At 36.5% G+C, this 22,295-nt stretch overlaps 1 long non-coding RNA gene across 1 annotated transcript in view; it reads right to left on the bottom strand.

The window, feature by feature from the left end:
* The window catches only part of LOC105747302 (uncharacterized), a 49,052-nt gene extending 29,538 nt beyond the window's left edge, over positions 1-19,514 (bottom strand). The window contains exons 1-2 of the long non-coding RNA XR_009180463.1: positions 19,422-19,514; positions 7,526-7,620 (exon numbers count right to left, since the gene is read on the bottom strand). This is a non-coding gene — a long non-coding RNA (uncharacterized lncRNA). The remainder of the gene's footprint in view (positions 1-7,525; positions 7,621-19,421) is intronic.
* Positions 19,515-22,295: the final 2,781 nt, after the last annotated feature.

Here is a 22,295-nt window from a genome sequence, read left to right as displayed (position 1 = left end):
GACCTTCATTTCAATACTAAAGGACCCTTTTGGGTTTTTCTAGCAAGAGTCCCCAGTTCCAGGAAACTGAGCACAGGGTTTCCCCTCTGTGTGAGCTTCCAAAAAGCTTGATTTGGATCTCTTCCCAACTTGTCAGAAAGAGAAGGAGGTATATGCATCCATTACATTATATGGAACATCGGGAGTCAGAAAGGACTAACAGTGGTAGGGCTTCTTAAAAACCTTTTGACTTCCCTTGTCACTGGTATGGTCTTAGTTAGAACCAAAAATCATGAACAAAGAGGTAACAAAATAAAAAATCTCACAGACATTTTACAAAAAGGGATAGTTAAGATTGTGCCTGAAGAGTTCTTTCAATCCTAAGCACCATCAAGAAATAGTGAGGGGACTTGTCTAGACCAATTGCAACTTCAGAGTTATGAAATGTCTTGATCACCAACAGATGTAAACAACAGCAAAAAAATCATTGGCTAAATAACGAAGTGACAGGAGGGAAAGAATGAGAGAAGAAAGAAGTCATAAAAAAAGAGGAGACTTAGACAAAATGCAAAGGGTTTAAAAAGAAATTGAACCTCTCTGGGTTTTTTTGCCATCAAGAAAGAATATCCCACCAAAAAATCATAATGGTTATAGAGCTATTGTATGAAGGTTTAAAATGCAGGAGTTAGTTACATACCAAAATAAGATGAATTATAAGTTTATGTCCAAGGTAAATGTCACATTTATCCTATTAAAAATCTTATATTGAGGAATTTAAATTTGAGTCATGAGGATTGATCCCGGTAAAAAGATGCACATTTTGAAAAAATTAAATTTTGTCTAACTCTCTAAGTATAAATGTTTTTAGCAGGACATTTTAAATATTATATCTTTAAAATCAGAATAATAAACTTTAATCATATTGTGGAAGGATGGAAAAACCTTTGCATTTCAGGTTATGTAATATATTTCTTCATTTAGAAATATATTTTTTAAAATATTTATTTTTATTTTTATTTATTTCTCTCCCCTTCTCCCCCCTCCCCCATTGTCTGCTCTCTGTGTGTTCATTCCCTGTGTGTTCTTCTGTGTCAGCTTGCATTCTTGCCAGGTGGCACCAGGAGTCTGCATCTCTTTTTTGTTGCATCATCTTGCTGGGTCAGCTCTCCATGTGTGCAGCACCACTCCTGGGCAGGCTGTGCTTTTTTCTCATGGGGCATCTCTCCTTGTGGGATGCACTCCTTGCACAAGGGGCACCCCTACATGGGGTGCCATGGCATTCCTTGTGCATGGCATCTGCACATGTGCCAGCCCACCACATGGACCAGGAGGCCCTGGGTATTGAACCCTTGACCTCCTATATGGTAGGTGGATACTCTATCAGTTGAGCCACATCTGCTTCCCTAGAAATGCATTTTGCTTGCTAAATAGATTTTGGTTTCATTTTCACTGTCATATGTTTTATAAACCCAAATTTTTAAGCATGTTCTTTTCCTAAAATGTCAATTTGCACATATATTCAATTTGCTTCCAAACTTTTTTTCCATATGTTTGTTGACTTTTGGTTCAATTTATGTGGTGATTTGGAGCTATGTATCCAGAAAAACATGTTCTTAGAGAAAAAACTTTGCTCTGGTTGTGAACCCATTGTAAGTTGGACCTTTTCTTGAAGTCACTTAATTTAAGGTGTGGTTCAACCCAATCAGGACAGGTCTTAAACCTGTTATTGGAGTCCTTTATAAGCAGAAGGAAATTCAGACAGAGAGAGAGGATGCTATGGGAAGCAAGAAACTTAAGGTCAGTGGAACCCAGAAAAGAAGGAAGAGGTCAGAAGAGGATGCCATGTGCATTGCCATGTGACAGAGGATCCCAGCACCAAGGATCACCAGCAGCCAGCCCCAGAAGGCCACAGTCTTCTGGGAGAAAGTATCACATTAATGATGCCTTGATTTGGACTTTGACCTAGCTTCAAAACAATTAGCTAATAAATTGCCATTGTTTAAGCTACCCTGTGGCATGGTATTTACTTGAGCAGCCAAGAAAAACTAAAACAGTCCCTGAGGATCTTAAAAATTACATAGGGTAATTTTTTCCCCTCGTCGAGATGGTGAATGACCTAAGTCAAGTTATGCTTCTAAAAACTTAGCTGTAAATACATAAAACAATATTGATAAATAAATAATTATAATAGAACAATAAAAATAACAACTTGGAATTATCTGAACTCTTTGCTCTGTACCACACAAGACACTTTGACAAGAAACTCAATTAAATGCTCTCCATTCCAAGACAGAGTTGAAACATGGTGCATTGCACTGTATTGTAGGTTTTAATAAATTTGTGCTGAAATGAGTTGAAATTGATCAGCTCACATGATGATAGCTCCTTATAGCAGTTTGATATGGTTAAGAATTCCAAAAATAGATATTGGATTATGTTTGCCAACTGGTCTGTACCTGGGCATGATTAAATTTTGATTAGGCTTTGATTGGGCCATGTCAGTAGTCCCCTTGGTGGGTGGGGACTCACATATAAAAGACACGGCAAAGGACAGAGTTGGAGATTTTGATGTTGGAGTTTGATGATGGAGTTTTTGAGCTAGAGCCCAGGAAGTGAACACATAGGAGAAGAACTCAGAGGAATAGAGACAGCTCCTTAGACATGGCAGAAGACCCAGGGAGAGAAACAGAGCTGTTCATCCGGGAGTCTACAGCTGACCTTGTGGAGAAAACAGAGCAGCTGAGCCCAGAATGAAATGAGCCCCAGGGAGAGAGACAAGGCTTATGCCAGCCTACAGCTGAGATTGGAAAAACTGGGACCACGGAGTCTTAAGAGGAAGGAAGAAGGCCGAACCCTTGTAGATACTGCCTGCCATCTTGTATCAACATATGGCAACAGACTTTGGGTGAGAAAGTACCTCTTATGGTACCTCAAGTTGGACTCTTTGGGGCCTGGTAACTGTAAGTTTCTACCCAATAAAATACCCTTTATAAAAGTCAACAGAGTTCTGGTACTTTGCATTAGCACCCCTTTGGCTGACTAATACAAGAACTATATTGATTTTTGACAGAAAAATGGAAAATGGTTTTGAATTAAACCAAGGGTCATAAACATCTGCCTGGGAATGAAAAGACCAATATCAATCCCTGTGGCAGTTTGATATTATTTGTGAATTCCAAAAAGAGATATTGATTATGTTTGTAAACTGGTCTGTTCCTCTGGGCATGATATCCTTTGATTATATTAAATCCAGCTGAAATGCCTTTAATTAAACTATGTTAAGATTAGGGCTTTGATTCAACCATGTCATTGGGGAGACTCAAGTTGAGTCTCTGACGCCTTTGTGGGCTGTATAAACAGACAGTCAAGAACACAGAAGCAGATATGTGAGAAAAGAGAGAGCACTCCATAGATATGAAAGAGGACTTTGATTCTGCAGCCCCAGGGAGATATGAGCCATTTTGCCTGCTAGTTTGCAGCTGAAGAGAACAGAGCCCTATGCCAGCCTACAGCTGAGATCAGAAGAAGCTGGGCCCATGGGACCTTAAGAGGAAAGAGGAAGGCTAAAACCCAGCAGAGATAGCCTGCCATTGTGCTTCAACATGTGGCAGCTGTCTTTAGTGAGAAAATACCTCTTATAGTACCTTGAGCTGGACTTTCCACAGCCTTGTAACTGTGAGATTTTACCCCAAATAAATACCCTTTATAAAAGCCAACAGATTTCTGGTACTTTGCATCAGCACCCCTTTAGCTGTCTAATACAATTCTCAAATCCTTTAAGTTCAACTATGCATGGTCCAAATACCCAGATAATTCTGAAACCTGTTGTCTGAATTTTTTTGTTACTGACAGTATCCATTCTGAATATTCCATTTTAAAAATAGCTTTATTGAGGTAAAATTGATATGAAATGAATTTTTTCATATTTAGCAATATCATTTAAATTTTACATTTGAATACATCTATGAAATCATCACCACAATCAAGATAATGAGCATTTCTATCACTCCCCAAAATTTCCTAAGGCCACTTTGTGATTCCTGTCTCTTGACCCCTTCCCCGGACATCCATTGATCTGCTTTCTATCACTATTCTTTAGTATAAATTTCCTAGAACATCATATAAATGACTTGTACACTGTTTTTGTCTAGCTTTCATGCAGCATAATTATGCTGAGATATATCACTTTTGCCAGATGTCTCAATAGTTCATTCTTTTGTATCACTGAATAGTATTCCATTGTATGGATATACTATGATTTTTTAAAAAATTCATTCACCTGTTGATGGACTATTGTCTGAATCTTTATGCTTATTAAAGCTGTGCAGGGTTAGGCTTTAGACAGATGGACAATTATTATTGAATTTTCCCTGTCTAGTTTTTTAACCTTGGCAGTTTGTTGTAATGCAACTCTTAAAAAGTGGTAGAATTTCTGTTTCATAAATGACAAAATGTCATTATCTCAGAGTTTGCAAGGTATTGCATTTTATTTTCTTTAATTTAGACTGAGTCTATATATTAAAACAATTTAGGGGAGCAGATGTAGCTTAAATGGTTGAGCACCTGCTTCACATGCATGAGCTCTCAGGTTCAATCCCTAGTACCTCCTAAAAACAAAACAAAACAAACAAACAACAATAACAACAACAAAAAAAACCCCAACTCTTGGGAGTGGATGTGATTCAAGCAGTTGAGTGTTCGCCTTTCACATGGGAGGTCCTGGGTTCATTTCCAGGTGCCTCTTAAAGAAGCAAACAATGAGCAAACAACAAGAAGGAAAAAACAAAAACAATGAGCAGACAATGTGCAAAAACAAACAAGCAGGAGTGGATGTGACTCAAGCAGTTTAGCACCTGGCTCTTGCATCAGAGGACCCAGGTTTTGTTCCTGGTGCTTTCTAAAAAAAAAAAAAGCAAAAAAAAACAAACAATGAGCAGACTGTGAGCAATAAACAACAAGCAGACAGACAAGGGAGCCATCTTGGGCAGGGGAAGAAATATTAAAAAACAACAACTCTTACTGGGGAGTGGATGTTGCTCAGTAGTTCCCATGTATGAGGTCCTGGGCTCAATCCTGGTACTGGTACGGCCTAAAAATAAAACTATTGATCCTCTCAGTCAGTGAACAAGTTATTTGAATCAACTGGGTAGTCACATTAGGCAGAATGGCTGATTTAAGTATCCTTGAGAATAAAGATAGCCTTTTAATGAGTTTTGTTTTTATCTGTTTGAGGAAATTATTTAAACTTAACCTTTTAATAAAAATTAATAAGAGCCTATAGCTATAACTAAGCCAAAAGTAAAAGATATATATGTTTAGAGAAAAAGAACTTTCATTTTTATATTATAATTTGAGGTGCATTTTAAAAATTGAGAATGATTTTTTTTTTAAATATCTGTTGATGCTATTCTTTTAATTGGTTGAAAACTATAGGACCAAAATGGGTCAGATTTTTAATTTCACCAATTGATACTAGAGGAAAATGCTCATATTTCATAGGTATACTATTATTAATGCCCAATCCTGTAGTCCTTCTTCATGCAGAACGCCCACTGGGAGTACTACATGAGAAAAGAATGCAGGATAAGACCCGATTATTATAATTCACAAGACTAATTATGACTTTGAGTTTTCCTAGATAAGCTAATTTTTTCTGCACTCTGGGATCAGTAAGCACAAAAGTAATCTCAGAAGGTTTTCACTGCATTTAACATTACATATTTTTTTGTGAATAAAATTCAGAGACTTTAAACAACACTTCAGTTCTCCTCTATTTTCTTTGTGTTTTGTTTTTGAAATTACCAAAAAAAAAAAAAAAAAAAATTAAAGAAGGCAATGCCACAGGTGTAACTTTAGTTAAAATAAAAAGGCATACACCAATCACTTATTTTTTGGCTTTGACCCATTTGGTTTAAGTTAACCATACATTTTTATTGGCATCACTGGTGAATAAGATTAAAGAGGGACATGGGAAAACAAGGATTACAGAGAACTTGAAAGAGAGAAGAATGATAGACCAGTGGGAGTTGGAAGGAAAAGAGAGAAAGTAAAGGAGAGCTGTAAGATAGAAGGCTACCAGAGGGACTCTGCTTAATTTTCATTTGTATTTGTGGAGAGCTTTGTGAGCGAAATAAAATGATTAGATATTCTTGAATAATTTGAAATTTATGTTTGTTTGTATGTTTGGTGTGACAAATCTCACAAACACTGATTTCAAGGTTTTCTATGATGCCACTATCAATAAATCCTCTCCAACCGCCTGTTTTATTCAGTCACCCATTGTACATCTACATGAGAGGGACTTTCTTTGTGTACTGAATAATTTCCATGTTGTGAGGTTTCTTGTCTTCAGTTACCTCCAGTTTTGTGCTGTAGTCAGAAAACTCACATGGTATTCAAAGCAATATAGACTTTTGTGCCTTTTACAAAGAATTAGAGCTGTGCTCCCCTACCAATATAGCAATATATTATATAAAGTCAGTACTCCTTTTCACAGGCCTCTCATACAGATGCATTTTATAAGGTAGAAAGCAAACACTGAATCACTCTAGTAGAGATATACAAACAAGTAATTATAGCTAGTTGCAGAAAAACAATTATGCAGTTGTGTGATGAAAACCAGTTTTTAACTGGGAGGGGAAAGTCTACCCAAAAATGCATGTGGAAAAGCTAAATATTGTGCTCTGGAACATAAGCCCATCTATAAAACTTCCTAACACAGCTGTATTATCCAGAAGAGGTATCGTACTTCTTTTTTTAATTTTTTATAATGGTACATTGTACATTGGCTGTAATACAGTATGCTCGTGTACAAGGCACATATAATTACTGCTATTTTCTATTGACTGTTCTGTTAAAGTGACCATTTCCATGTTACCAATTCATTTAATATTTTAGCAAGAACACCCTTTATTGTCACTTAGTGCTTACTAGATTGTCCTTGATTATGATTAAATAGACACCTAGCAGTTTTTATTTGGAATCAGCAATTACTATAATAAATGTTACTGCATATTCTGTGTTGAGGATAAATCAAATAGCATTAAATATAGAAAACAAACCAAAAAAAAAAAACCTAACTGGAGCTTTTGTAATGAACCATACTTTTCTATACATTGTAGACAACACCAATGAAATATGTCCATTTCCACTCAAATAGCTGGTGTGTTCCCTCTGCTCTTACAACTACCTAAGCCCTCTCAGAGCAAGACCCTGGCTGTTCTGGGCCCTTTAATTAAATCTACCACCAAGAATGAACTTACAGCAGAAACAGCGTGGACAGCTACATTTAGGCTTTTATCAGCATTTCCATCTAACATACTTTAAAACTACAGTTAAGTGATGTGGAGGTTACAATATGAAGTGACAACACCTGAGTGTGTGAGCTGTGTGATATCTCTAGCCAGCCTATGCAGTGAAGTATTTGGGCTAAAACAAGAGACTTGTTTTGCCTCTGAATTTTTTTGGGGTGTAAAGGCTCTTTTCAAAGTCTCAATATTAAATATATAAATATATCTTCTCTATAGACCGTAATAGCATATGTCACCAGCAAACAAGCCCTTGAAGCTTGAGGAAGTTTCATCCAGTCCTTTCAATTGCTTCTTGCTGCTTCCTCCCCACCCCATACTGGACGTCATGCCACTGTGAAATAAAAAGAATAAACAAGACTTCATTTGGAGAAATTTTAATGATTCTTTTCCAGGGAAACGTAACTTTTCTGAGAAAAGCTCTGAAATTGCTTTAGTAATTTGGGGCAAGCAAAGAGTCGGTCAAAGTAGAATAGTACACATTTTGTTCTTTTTTTCACTTTTCCTTTAAAAATGTATTTTATTTATATGATGGTCAATACTAACAAATGGCAAATACATCTACATTTGACATATCTGCATGCATATATCTATATATGCCTCTATACCAAGGACTCTATATTTGTTTTAATTTAGTTATTATTGCTAATATATTTGGAAAATGTCAGTTGAAATCTCTACTCATTTTCTAATCATTCTAGAACTTAATAGTGAATACACATGTTAGTGTGATATATTGTATCGCCATTAATGATAACTTATTGTATATTATATTCTAAATGTTTTAGTAGGCTAATATTTCCCCTCAACAATTTTAATGACATAGCATTAACCAAATATAAATTCTCAAATTGTATCTATTGAAAATTTTTATATGTGTTAAACATTAAATTTTTCACTATTTGGAAGTTTTTAAAAAAGTTACTATATTAAATAGGGTAAAGTTTTCTTTAGAACATGGAAAAATAAGTGTTTGTTGCTAATCTCATATACATATTTTGGGTTGGAGTTTATTAGTGATTATTCTGGTTATTTAATATTAATAATTGCTCTCAAAAAGTCAATCTACTCATTTTGAGAATTTGTTTTTTAAAAATAATCTTGAGATTAATATGGTTAAGAACTTTGTATTCTTAGTTAAATATTTATTTTAATTACTTCTAACAAATCTAAGTTGAATGTTTTTAAAAGTTCTTCTAAAACCATTATCCGTTTTATTTTGTAAAATCTGCTTCAAAAATTAGTCTACCACTGTGAATGAATTGCTTTTAATAGAGAGATGCAGAAAAGAACGGGGAATTCAGGAGGAGAAAAATGTCAAATGAGTCAATGTGATTAATTAAATTAAATATGGATTCATAAAACCCATATTCACAGATTTACACAATATATTCACAGTGACATTTAAAACATGTTTTGAAAATCCCTAAATAAAGTCCCACATACATGAAGACATTTTCTATCTTTAAAAATAAAAACTTACCTATGTAATAGAATCATACAACTTTACTGTCAACCACCATACATTTCAATAACTTTTTGTTAAATAACAGGAACAATTTTAATATGTAAACATTTAAAGGAAATTCTATTTTCACTACTTTCTGAGATGTTTATGCCTAAGTCTATAAATAATCTTGACTATTAATAGAACATAAATAGTTGTTCTTGCTTTACATTCATATCAAGGTCATTCTGGTGTTAACCCATTATCTTCACAACCCTCTAGGCTGTTCTATCCTGGATAACTAAATTTGAAAACTTATAAAACAAAAAGTTAAAATTAAAATGTTATCATTTACAAGATGAGAATAGGACTTAGAGGAAAGGAATTAGTTCTTAGGTTTCTGAAATATGTTGCTTTTTTAAAAAATTAGATAATAGGAAGACTAAAGTGACACTTTAAACATACTTGTATAATTAATATCTACAGATTATTAAAATGACAACAGGGTCTTTAACATGGCACAACACCTAAAATAAGAGATTTGGAGAGAATATTCATGTTCAGCCATGAAGTTATGTGAGGAGTATATTATATTGCTTTCACAAAAATTCTGTCATAGCTCAAGTATTTTAACAAACGACATTTTTTTCCCCTGTAAAAAAGTTTCAAGATGAACGTTTCACATCACATGGAAAATGGAGGAAAATTGAGGGAATACTTTATTTCTTTTAGTAGCCTGCTATTGATGATGAAAAACAAGGAAACAAATGTAATGGGTAAAACAAACCCCAAAGGAAGTTTCAAGTACCTCAAATAGGGAAATATTCTTAGTTGTAAATAGGTCAATTTTACTTCTAGGACGTAAAATATGTATCTCTGCCCCCACCCCCACCCCCATCTCGCTTCCAATTTCAATACTTCAGCCTTATCAAAGTAAACAAGCTATTGTTAGGAAAAGAAAATCAAGCTAGGTTTCAGGGCTGCTGCCACTTCCCTTTACTTCCTACACAATTTGGGGCCAATAGCTTTTGGAAAAGGGAAGAAAAAAAGGTCTACTACTGAGCTGTGTGTAAGTAAAGGGGCAGGGGCGCATCACTTCACCCCCTTGATGCTGGTCCTTTCTCACTCTCACATCTCCAGAGTAAATAGATGCTCTTCATTCATAAAACAAAACAAGAAAATCTCTATAATTATTTTTGGTTCAGCTCCATTGAAATTCATTCTCCTGGAAGCTCTCTGGTTTAGATTAAAACAATGCTCGGAATATTCATTCTCCGCTCTCTCTTTCATTCTTTCTTACTCACTACCCCTACAAGTCACACACCCCATGTTCCTCTTGCTTTCTCTATAACTCAGTCTTGTTTTCTTTTGCTCTCTGTCCCTGCCTTTGGTTTTAAATATATATATATATATATATATATTCTTTCTTTCTTTCTTTCTTTCTTTTCTCCCCTCAGTTGTACCAAAGTTAGGTGTCAGAGGTGGCTAACACTGATGTCTATAATGCCTACTCAATGTCTCCAGGTTCAGTGTCACTTGTTCAAGTCTCATACTCTTCTGACCAGGACATTTCCTCAATTTCATGCCACTAATCATATTTTAGCATTGTTGATTTGCTGATTTGATGTTTCAGAACAAAACAGAGAGCACTCTTAGGTTTTTTGTTTAGTAAATTTGGGAACAAAATGCATTTTCTCTTTCCCCTAGTCCTCAAAAAAGATAAAATCTTCATTGTCCATGGTAGGTGGTAGTTATTAAACTCCAAGGGTAAAGCATAAAGAAGTATGATTTTAAAAATCTGAAATCTATTATCTAATCATTGACAAAATATAGCATATGGAACAAGAATATAACTATTAATTTTTTTGTATCACTAACTTTAGCTGTGATCTATTCCATTAAAAACTTTCACCATTTTCCTTTATTGTTAAGGGGGAAAAAATTAGCAAAGCGAAAATGGAATTCCTGCTCCAAATAAAGTTTGTGAGTCCATCTGAGCAAAAGGTATTTCTGCTATGAAACATGGGATCCTCTTTCCTGCAACAGTAAATTTATTTTGGTTCTTTTATTTATAAAGACTTAAATTATATGGAATTCCAGTTTTTTACACCCTTCATTTTTGGTAACTATGGACAAAAGTTTCTAATAAACCTTTCATAGAAAAAGGTGCATCCAATTCTTATTTTCATTAGCATGAATGTGTTTTTCTATTTCGCACTTCCTAATTAGAATAATTAATTTGCACTCATTTCAAATCTTGGTTGTTAGCAGAGGCACCCAAGTTTAATATCCATCACCGGTAAAATGTACATCCTATATCCTGTTTAAGGGTGCATTCCTGTTCCTTTGAACGATGAATGCTTTATGTGGATACTGTAATCACATATAAGTAAGCCCTAGCCTTTCTGCACCATCTTGACAAACAAAACAAAATCCTAACAGTTACACACATGTAAAATGTCTCCGGGATTTCCTATCTGCCCAATAACACTAAAGCAACCTTGTAAGCATGTATTAAAGAGTTTGGAAATCTATTTCTAAGACATCACAAGTACCCTGATTAGTGAATTCTATTAGATTTACCAAATAAGGGAAGGGGGGGGAGGGAGACACAAAAGAAAACCACACACAGAGCCATTAATTACACTGTAAACATTTAATAAATATTCTTTCTTTCTATCCTTTGCCCTTTTCAAGCGGAAAGGTGGTAATTTACATGTACTGTGCCCCTTTTCCTCTCATTGTTTTATTTCTTTTCTATTCTGGCTTTCTTTTTCCACTGTAGAAAAGAGGTGGACATGTTTGAGAAGACAGAAATATTTACCTAGTACTTTTTTTTTTCACGTAAAAGAAACAGACTAGGCACCTTCTACTTTGTCTTATGACCTTTGTTAAACCACTCATTCTGGAAGCTGCTTTCAATTACAAAATATCGTAAAGGGAATACAGTAAGAACACACAACCTTTGATTTTCAGCCAAATGAGAGGAAGTTTAATAGCAATGTATGGTTGCAGGAATGGTTAAGTTTGGGATCCATATGCATGTTCAACGCACACATTCAGGCGGTGCAATAAAGCAGGGAAAAAACAGCTGATACACAAAAGGGACCGTCTAGACAGTACCCCATCAGTCTGGCTAAATTTGGTGCTGGCATTCCCTATGGGATTGTAATATAATTGTTCTGGTGTCTGCGTTCATTCCCCCTGTCAAACACCATTCCAGATAGACATCCTTCTCCCCCCAACCCTTCTTCTAAGTCCAAACTGTGCCATGCAGTAGAGCATGTTAGATGACCCAATCTCAGGAAAACATTACAATTTACCAAAATCATGTTGTTAAATTCCTTCAAAAATATCCCCCTTTTACTTCTTAACTCCAAATGGAATTAATTTCAGGCAAATTTTAATCATTTAAATTAAGAACATGGAAAAAAATTGAGTGCAAATACAAACAACCTTAACATATTTAGCACCTTAGATGAAAGCAAATAGGCCTTTTTACCCTGTTTGAATTCATTAAACTCTGTTAGAAAATTTAACAGAAATCAGAGATGTGAAAGTGTAATGATGGACATGGATCATAAATTCTAATGAAGAAAAGGCTAATGAAAAAATATGTTAAGCAAAAGCCCTGAAAAAAAATGCATATTGTGTATTTTTCTTTCTGGGATTTAAAAGCCATAGTTTTTTTCTTTCCAAATATCTTTTTAACGTTAAATTTCCATTAATTTATATACGAATGATTTCGTATGTTAGACTTTATATGAGAAATCATCAATATTTATCCATTGATTTGTAATAGCTGTCAATATTTTTTAATAGTCTAGTTTGACACATCAAGAAAACTAAAATCACTTATTTACAAAATAAAATAAACCAAAGAAGAACATCATTAAACAGAATAATGCACAAAAACACGTATTATCTAAAAACTTCTATAACATTGACGTTGAAGCTGTCAGATTCTTTTTTAGAAAAGTAAAATGTCAGCTTTTGCATTGCTATGTAATGCAATCATCAGATATACTTATTTTATTTTCTATTTCAAAGTGTTACCTCTGGGCATTGTTTGAATATTAAAATTGACCAGAAACCTCTTCTCTTTTTTTTTTTTTTAACTGAAAGAAAAATCTTGGGAAAGAGCTTTGGCTGTTTGGTGTTTTTTTTTTTTTTGTAAATTTTTTTTATTAAGTGTGGGTCTATATTTGTACTTCAGATTTTCAAGGTTTAATAATTCTCTCCCTTATCTTGTAAACAGAAATTTGTCTCCCACCTTTCAGCAGTTTTGAGATGCTAGATTAGTATCCCAAGTCAGAGAGGGGAGAGAAGAAATGCTCTCAAAACACCATTAGGGAACACTCTAACAGAAAAAAATTCAAAGAAAATACTTCAAGCACTAGGTCCTGGCTTTTTCCAAGTTCAGGAGACTGAGAGACAAGCACACCAACCAAAACCGGACAGAAATGAGAAATGGCTGTTCCAGGAAGAAGCAAGACTCTGGGTTTCAACTCACACAAAGACAGTGCACCAACTGCACAGAAAATCACCACCAGAGCAATCACGAAATATTCAGATACGTTTTATAGATGTCTTAGATTTCTCACCAGGAAAAAAAGAATGAAAATAAGAGATTGCATCCTTCCATTTTTTATTAACAAAAATACACAAATAGTGATTTCATATTTTTCCTTCTTTGTATGAAATTGCTATTCTGGATTTGCACATGGATTTTAAAATCAGTCATTAAAAAACAACAACATAATATTTGAGCAGAGTCGTTTCGCCTAAAGCTGGGTAGTTTGCTTGTGATTAGTTTTTATTCCCTTTATTTTATTGTTTTTAGAATATATACCTAGGTAGTGAAAGCAAGGCAGGCTATAGGCCTCTGACATGAAACACTATAGCAAAATCTGAGTTTTCTACTCGGTTTTCAAACTATTGAATAATATCCTATGAGACCTCTTAGGTCTTAACTGGATTAAAATGAATATATTTGTGCTCTGGTTCTTTTCAGCTAACTAACGTGCATGTGAATTGATAGTGTGCGAGGGAGTGGGTGAGAGTAACTCTACGGACGCGGGGTCCAGGCTGCGTGCGACTGGGAAGGAGCGTGCAGGATGGTGTGGGCCGCCTCGAAAGCGTGAGATAAATGAACAGTAGCAGGCCTTGGGGTCTGCTGCATTTTGTCGGGAGCCTCAAGCGAGGCTTAGTTGGGGACAAGGGGAGGGGGCGGTGGTTAAGGACGGGCGGAGAAAGGGGTGTGGCGTGCGTGCGCGCGCGCGCTCGTACGTGTGTTGGCTCTGGGAGTTTTAGCTATGGCTAGGCCTTGGCATTTTGTTTTGTCGGTTCCTGAAGTAAATAGGCTGGAGTTTCAGGTTCAGGTTGGAGTGCAAGCCAAGGGATCCTCGCTCCGAGTTGCTTTTTCTGGCCCTTCACTATGGTTGCTGCTCAAAACATTGCTGCTGGGTTGGGGGCGCGGGGGTGGGAGGATGGGGGGGTGGTAGTCGGCGGAGAAGCAAGGGATGGGGGCTGTCTGCAGCTGCCCCTCTCACACTTGAATAAAAGAACTTTTTTTTTCAGGGGTAGGGAAGCTGTGAATACCTTTCCCAATAAGAGATGAGGCATATTGAAAACTATATTAAATTACCCTGATTAACAATTTAGCCACGAACAGGGGAGCTTTGGGAGATCTCTATAGGCAGGACTGGGGGCTATTCATGCCAGCAGCTAAGAGGTGGAAAGGTTTCTGAAGTTCACAGGCTCAGAGCCTTTGTTATGCTAACAGACAATCTCAAATCAGCTGCCTAGTGGAGTGTGAAATATAAATGATTCCTTGAGAACTCCCAATAAGTTGTCACTCTTGCTCTCCAAATACCAGGACAGGCTGCTAATTTCTAGCAGGCCCTTTTGCAACATCGCTAGCCCTAAATGAATGCCTTTGTAGTTCAAATAATCTTTTCAAGGGAGCTGTCCTATCATCATAGCCCAAATGCATCTTGGTTTTGACTATTAAATGAAAATCAGAGCTCAGCCGTGCTTGACTTTTCCAAGCAGGCCTGATGTTTGGGAAGGGCGGTGGCAGCTCTCACGCACAAGTTAGCACCCACTGCAGGAGGGCCAGGGCATTAATAACAGCCCACAGCCTGGGAGCTACCCCAACTCTCACCCCCACACCCTACCAGGAACAAAGCTCTGGGAGAGATTTACGTGGCTTCCCCCAGGCTGGACTACCTTCCTCTTTCAACCACACCAACATTCCTCTGATTTATGGACCCGCTGTCCAAGAGGACAGCCAGTTGACCTGCTAGCATCTGACTGGTCACTCTGAAGCATCAACTTTGGGAATGGATGTATTCATTCTCCAGGGAAGGCAAGGCCATGGGGAAGAGGGCAAGGTGTGCCCAGGCCATGGATATTTTTTTATTAATATTATCCCATAAGAAGAATACAAACATGACTTATGACCTTGAGCATGACCTGTGAGCATATCCAGATAGATAGAAAAAGGGTCCTGGCTCTCTGAGTCTGAATTACAAAGCTTTTTAAAAATAAATAGAACCACCAACCACTGCAAGCCCCAAACAAGTTGGGGTGAGCAAGAGTGAGAATCCTTCCAGGTGAGTGTGCACAAATTAAACATTCTAGTAAAAAAGGACAAAGCCACTTTACGCAAATAAAGAAAATATGCAAAAGAGAGGACAGAGACCAAAGGAAATTAGAAATCCATCAGCATCAGATTTCACAAAGGAAAGGATAAAACCTTAACAGCAATAACTTGAGTCCTAAAAAAATTTGATTCTTTTGACTCCATGGCCTCAATTTCTTTCCTGAACACAAAAAGATCCACGATATTAGAGAATATCCTGCTTTTCTGAATTTAGCAGGTTTGATTTTGAGGCAAGGAATGGGAAAAAATTCAAAAGGACTATATTTCTTAATATAGTCTTAGAGTAACTGCATAAACATATAAACGATATTTTTTAATCCCATCTTAGGTAACTTTATAAAGCTTGATGATAACAGCTCTCCAGAAAAACCAAGGACCTTGGTTTCCCTTCATCATCTTGTCCTTCTAACTGCAACGATTTTTAAATATTACATCAAAAACATACATTAAAAAAAAAGTGTGTTTGGATTGGTATAGAAACTGACTTAAGCAAATACTTTTTTCTGTCCCAGTTATATTAATAATTATGACCACATATTAAAACATTAATTAATTAGATATAAACAAGAATGGCGTAATAAGTTTTACCAGTTTTAAAATTATCCAGCTTAAATGTGTACATCTTGTTTTTGTCTGAAAAAAAAAAAAAAGCCACACACACAAACAGATTTCATAATATGACTGTGAAGGGTTTCTGGGGTTCAACTCAGAGAATTTGGTTGTTGGAATAGGAGAGTTTAGGCATCAGGTCTTTATTTGTCTTCCAAATCCTTATTTGCTACACTCAGTAAAACAACCCACAAATAATATTGGCTAGAAAAATACTTTCAGCTTACTGACATTAAAGGAGTGAAAGCTTGTAATTTTTTTCTGTCAAATATCAGAATTAGACAATAATTTGTTATTGATCCATGCACACCCTTTTCAGAGGGACTTTTCTCAGCATCCCTGTTACCCTTGTTTCAGAGATATTAGAATGACTGTATTCAGATGGACCTCTAATTACACAAAGAAGGCCACGTTGATAGCTAAAAGTTCCGCAGATGTGCTACAACTTGCTTAAATGTAATGTTTCACCCGCTTTCTGTTTTTTAAAATTTAATTAATATTAAACTGTAAAGTAACTGCCTGTTATTGACACATGCTAGATATTCAGAGGAGAAGCACCTTCTCTGGGCTTTCCAAATACTTATTTTACCACTTGGAAGTGTCCTCTCTCTTTCCCGTCTTTAACACATCAAAACAGAGAAGAAAGAGCTTTTGTGTTATAACTACAGAGAAAACATTTGAGAAAGTGTCAATGCCCTGAATACCAGCATCAGTTTGGGGGTTGGTTTGTTTTTCCCCCTGCCGTGGTATTTCTTTTCCCTTTGCTTTTGCAGTCTTTAAACTCTGGCCACTTTGAGAAAAGCAATAGTTGAAATGGAAAGTTAGGACAAATTGCATTAAACCTGTGTGTTGCCAGAATATAAGCGTGATGGAAAATGTGCTGGGATATTACAGAGCTAAAGCAGTTCTCTACACGCAGGAAATTAAAATAAAACAAAAAATAAAAGCTGATCGTTTTTACTCTTTCTTAACTACTTATGGTCTAAGAGAAAAGGAATTCCTCTTTCTCTCTCTCCCTCTCTTTTTCAGTTTTCAGGGCTGCCATTTCTCCATCGTGGGGGTGTCTGTATGTGTTGTTTGTGTGTGTGCCTGTGAATGTGTGTTTGGGGAGAAAAGAAAGAATGGGGAGGAGGAAGGGCAGATAACTTTACTGACATATTAATTCTTTAGATACGAGTAAATGAATGGTCCAAATAGACATTTGTTTCCCTTAATAGATTTTGTACAGGTCTCTCACAAGCTGTGGCATATGCTTCATTTATATGTATATTTATTTAGAAGGCTGGAGAATAATAGATGTAGTTTGTCTATAGTTGCAGTTATTATTTAAAGTCCAAAGAGGTTACAACTCTTTTTCTACTCCAAACATGAAAACAAAGGTCTCTTGTATATGCATCCTGTATTATGTTCAGGGCCAATTAAAAATAAAGATAATATTCTAACTATCAAGCCTTAGGAAGAGAAAGAATGAGGCTAAAAGGCAAAATGACTCCAAGATGGCTGCCTCTTCCTTCTTCCCCTTCCTTAAGCCTGCTTTTCTCATAGAAATTAATGTAATATTTTGTTTAGAAATCACATTGTAGGTCATTTGCAAATAAGGCAGCCTCTGAGGCACCCACATCTGCCTAGAATGCTCTCATAATGCCATTGAGGTATGGGAAGAGATTAAAATGCAAACATTCAAATGTATTTAGATTTGTACATAGTGACTAGACTCACACATACATACTTGGATATGCGAACAACACACACAGCTGCAAATGGAATAAAAGGCCGAAATCTTTCTGAGTTCTTAGGAAAGAAGGGCAAAGGAGGGCACCAGGCCACCACCTTCCTCCCCAAAGGTTAGAAAATGTACAGTTCATGATCTGGATTCGATTTTGTAAAAAAGATATATCTTACTGATGACTCTCTCATTAGGCGGACCTCTGAAGTGTGGGGAGACCAGATTTCCATAAATTATCTCTAACTCATCTCATGCTGGTACAAAGTGCAAAGCTAATATTGTTTTTGTGTGTGTGTATTTTTTTAAAAAGGGAGAATACCAAGCTAACCATCTTTCTGACAAACATGTTAAAGGATTAAGATTACTGGCAATTACCACTGTTCATTATAATAAATACATATTTTATCAAAAAAATTTCCAACCATAAAGCTAAAGAAAAATAATGTAGGGAATAACTAAATGTACATTTGGGGTTTTTTAAAACAGGTTTATAGCAGATTTCTGTGTAGACTGAGACTGCACAAGGCATAGAACAAAGCAAATGGTTTCATTCAATAGAAAATATATTTAAAAAGAAAAGAAAAGAAAGAAAGGAAAAAAAAAAGAACCAACCCCACAACCCTTTATCTAAAAGCCATCAGGGACAAGCACTCAATACAAGTTAACAAGCAGGAACTGATAAGATAACATTTATATGAGGTCAGAAGTCAAATGCCAGTCAAAGGCTTTTAACCTCTTGGGTCATAAACAGGAATAGTTAAAACTGAGAGGTAGTTATTTATCGGATTTTAAGGGTACCTGATCATTGCCAGAGAATCACCAATGATGAAACTAATTGGGATTTATAGAAAAAGAACTTTGTAGCTGTTAAAAGAAATTAACCTACAAACCCATAATTCTTCAATTGGCATGGAGCAAAAAAAAAAAAGAACAAAAAAAACCCTCTTTAGGGGGGGAGAGAATAAATCTAGTGATTTAAACAGATTTAGTAACAAAATGCAAGTCTCTCTCTTAGAAACAATAATTTATAGTTAATGTACATTAATATGTGGTAAATGATATATTTTTAAAATTCTCTATTAACAATCTAACAACAAAAATAAACATTACATGATTTCATTCCAATTTTTTTCTTTTCTTTACCTCTTCAGACCTCACAAAAATAGACAGAATATATCTCCCAATATCACAGTATTTCAATGCCCTCAGAATGCCATATTTTATAAATTAAGAATATACATATATTCTAATAGCAATTATTTTTAAACATTGGAATATTGAAACTGCTTAATTAAATTTTTATCTTACTCTAGCCAGAGAAACAGATGACCCTTCTTTTATTTGCTGTCAGAATATTTTTTCTTTGTTTTGATTTATTCCCTTTTTTTTTTTTTTTTTTTAAGGTTTACATTCCAAACTCCCAAACAATTTCTGGTCCCTGAGTCTATGCTGGTTTATATTTTCAAATCATATTGCACCCCCTTTTCTTTTGCATTAAAGAAATCAGACCTAGATGATTCTTTCTAGAGAAAGATAGAGGGATTGTTGTTAGGCCTGCTAAGGCCCACTGTTTCTTTAAACAGAGTCCACAATACACAAGGCGAACATTGTGGATTTAAAATGCTTTTAAATATTTATCAGAAGTATTTTATCATCATATTCAAATGACACCTGGAGTGCACTCACCTTTCCTGACAATCTCTGTTCTGAAAGTCCATTTGCTTCCTTAAAGCCCCCCAAGCAGAACAAGGACTACCCGTTTTCATTCAGTTAATGTTTAGTAAAAAACCAAGCAACCTTAATCAGCATGCTGATTGCATCGTCAACTAACAAATAATTTACTACTCCGAGCATTGCATTCCATTAAAAGCTCATTAAATTTTCTGTTCTCCAATGGGAGGTTTAGCTTTTGAACTGCATGCTTTTGCTTCGAATGATCATTTATTCAATTTTTGTAAAATGTTGTGGGTTTTTTTCCCTAAAGTGTAGGTGAGCATTCCAATACCTATAGACCGCAAACATATGGAAACACAGCCCAGGGTTTGAGAATGTTCAATTTGATTTAGAAACTGTTTAATAAAAATGCAACACTATCTCTGGCACTTTTAGGAAATTCTGAAATAACTGAGTATGTCTGTGGTTATGTGTGACCCAAACATAACCTCAAAATTATTAATACTTCATATAAAATAGCTCCAAATTCTTCTTAAAGTTTAAATTTCCTTTCCCCCAAATAAACTAGGTTTTTTTCTTTTTTCAGCCTTGTAAATGGCTTTTTTCTACTGGTTGAGAAAGGGCGATGGCACCATGAAGCCCTGTTTGATGCCAAACTTAATACCTCGGGTGAGGGTGGGGATGGGGGTAGCTGGTTACCAGAAGAATTCCACATTTTCTGGGGCTTGCACATTTTTTACAAACCCACCATTTCCTGAATTATTTTCATGCCCAGACCAGTCTAGGAAAAAGTATATTTATTGTTGTTAACTTGGGAAAATATCAGGCCCCCACATTAACATGTCTCTTTGGACTGCTAATTGTGCTCATTGTAAATTTGGGTCATTTTGCATGAGTGACTCTAATGTAGGGCTGAGATTGCCACACAGCACAGTGGATTCCTGATTCCCCGCGCTAATCCTGAACTCCGTGATTGTGTCAGGTGCAGTTCTGTATGCTCTAGCAGCTGGCTCATCCTCATCAATGCAAATAAGGCAACTCCTACAATCAGAGCCTCGCGAGTGTGCGGCCTGATTGCTGAGGGCAGGCTAAAACACTACACAGGCTCTCACTTTCAAATCACGCTAAGTGACAAGACAACTGCAATGTCCCTCCAGTTCAAAATCAGCCTTCCGAAAACAAAACAAGAACAAGGGGATGGCGACAAAGAAGAGGAAAACCCCAGTGTTTGGGAAATGGGCTTTATTTAGATACAGAGGTAAAGTGCATTTCAACAAATAATTGTTTAGTTCCTGCTCTGTGCGAAAGACTTTGTTTTAAAAGCTGCAGGGAATGCAAAGGTAAGGGAGACACAGTCCCTGCCTTCAAGGAACCCTACCATTTGATTGCAGAAAATTGTAAAGATTAAGATAATAGCAGAATTACTATGAAGGAGCAGCCGCCAAAATCTTAAATGAAAACCACAAAACATGTTTTTAAGGGAAGTATTTCAAGATGGCATTATGGCAGAGAGTTAAGAGTAAGGCTTTGGAAGCTTTGGGTTCAAATCCCAGCTTTGTCACTTACTTGTTCAAGTTACTTTGCCTTTCTAAATGTGAATGTCATCATCTGCAAAATGGTGGCAATACCCTTAACACAGTGTTTGGCACATAGTAAGTGCTCAATAATGTGCATTATTTCATCCTTACTGTACAAAGTAGGGGATCCAGAAATTACAATGTGCCATGGTTTGAAAGGCATTTATTTGCTCTTGTCTTTAAATTCCCATTTTACGAGTAGCACTTATTCTGTAGAAGTAAAAATACTGTGGTGTCTGGACAACCCTGGCAACTCGGAACATGAAGGAGAGAACAAGAAATCCCTGTGCTTTTCCTTTTCTTCTTTTCCAACCACGTGTGCAGACTTCCCCAGCATTTCAGCCCCACCCTCTTTATTTTACTGCCTAATCTATAAAGGAGGATTAACAGCAGCACGCTGCTTTGGCATAGAGCAGATTCTGGGTGAGGACCTGTAGGTAGAGTTTAATGAATACAATTTCTAGGACTGTGAGTGCATATTTTTAGCTACATGCTGGGCTCCTGTGTTGGCTCTTGAGACAGATGAACAGACCCTTTGATCAGACTTGGGTGTTGCTCCAAGAAGAACCTTTTTCAGAAAGTAGTTGAGAAAAACGTCTTCTGTTGCTCCTATTCCTAATTTGCATTCCATAGATTCAGATCTCGGGTAACTGGTCCACCTGATTCCAATAAGTGGCATTATAACATGAAGAAATACCATTTGGCAAGAAAAAGTACCTCTGGGCTGGGATGAATATACTTTGCCGCTAAAGGGAGGATGCTGGTGCATAAGTGTGCTGCTGCCTGTTACCATTCTTTCCCCTTAGAGAGTAGGGTAGAGGTAGTTAAACTTCCTGGGGGAGGTTTGGCCTAGACAACATCATAGACACCATATCCCCCCTGGAGTTACCAAACAATAAAACTGCTTCCTTTGCCAAACACAAAGAATGGTCTGGAGTTGGATATTAGCAAACAGCAAACCACAAACAGAGAGGGAGGGAGGGAGGAGGAAGAAAAGGAGAATAGGAGGAAGGATGGGAGAAATGAAGGACAATTACATGAAAAGAAAGCATAAAATAAGATCTCTTTTCTGCTTTAGTCTGCCAGGGAGAGGGCAGCCATCCAGTCTGGCCTTGATTTTAGCCAGTGCCGTGGCGAGAATGGAAGGTAGAGAAGAGGGGACTTCGATGTAATGCCAAGTAGGTCAAGACTGGGGCATCAGGTCGCCTTGAATAGCTTGGCACCGGGGAGTGTGAGCAAGAAGGTGCGTGAATCGATCTTTCACATTCCAACTCAGGACCCTCTCCTTCTCTTTCTAATAGGATTAACA

Source organism: Dasypus novemcinctus, chromosome 2 (genome assembly GCF_030445035.2).
Source record: "Dasypus novemcinctus isolate mDasNov1 chromosome 2, mDasNov1.1.hap2, whole genome shotgun sequence".
NCBI classification, from domain to species: domain Eukaryota; kingdom Metazoa; phylum Chordata; class Mammalia; order Cingulata; family Dasypodidae; genus Dasypus; species Dasypus novemcinctus.
Note: the sequence above shows the minus strand (reverse complement) of the source record. Positions and strands in the feature narration are given on the sequence as shown.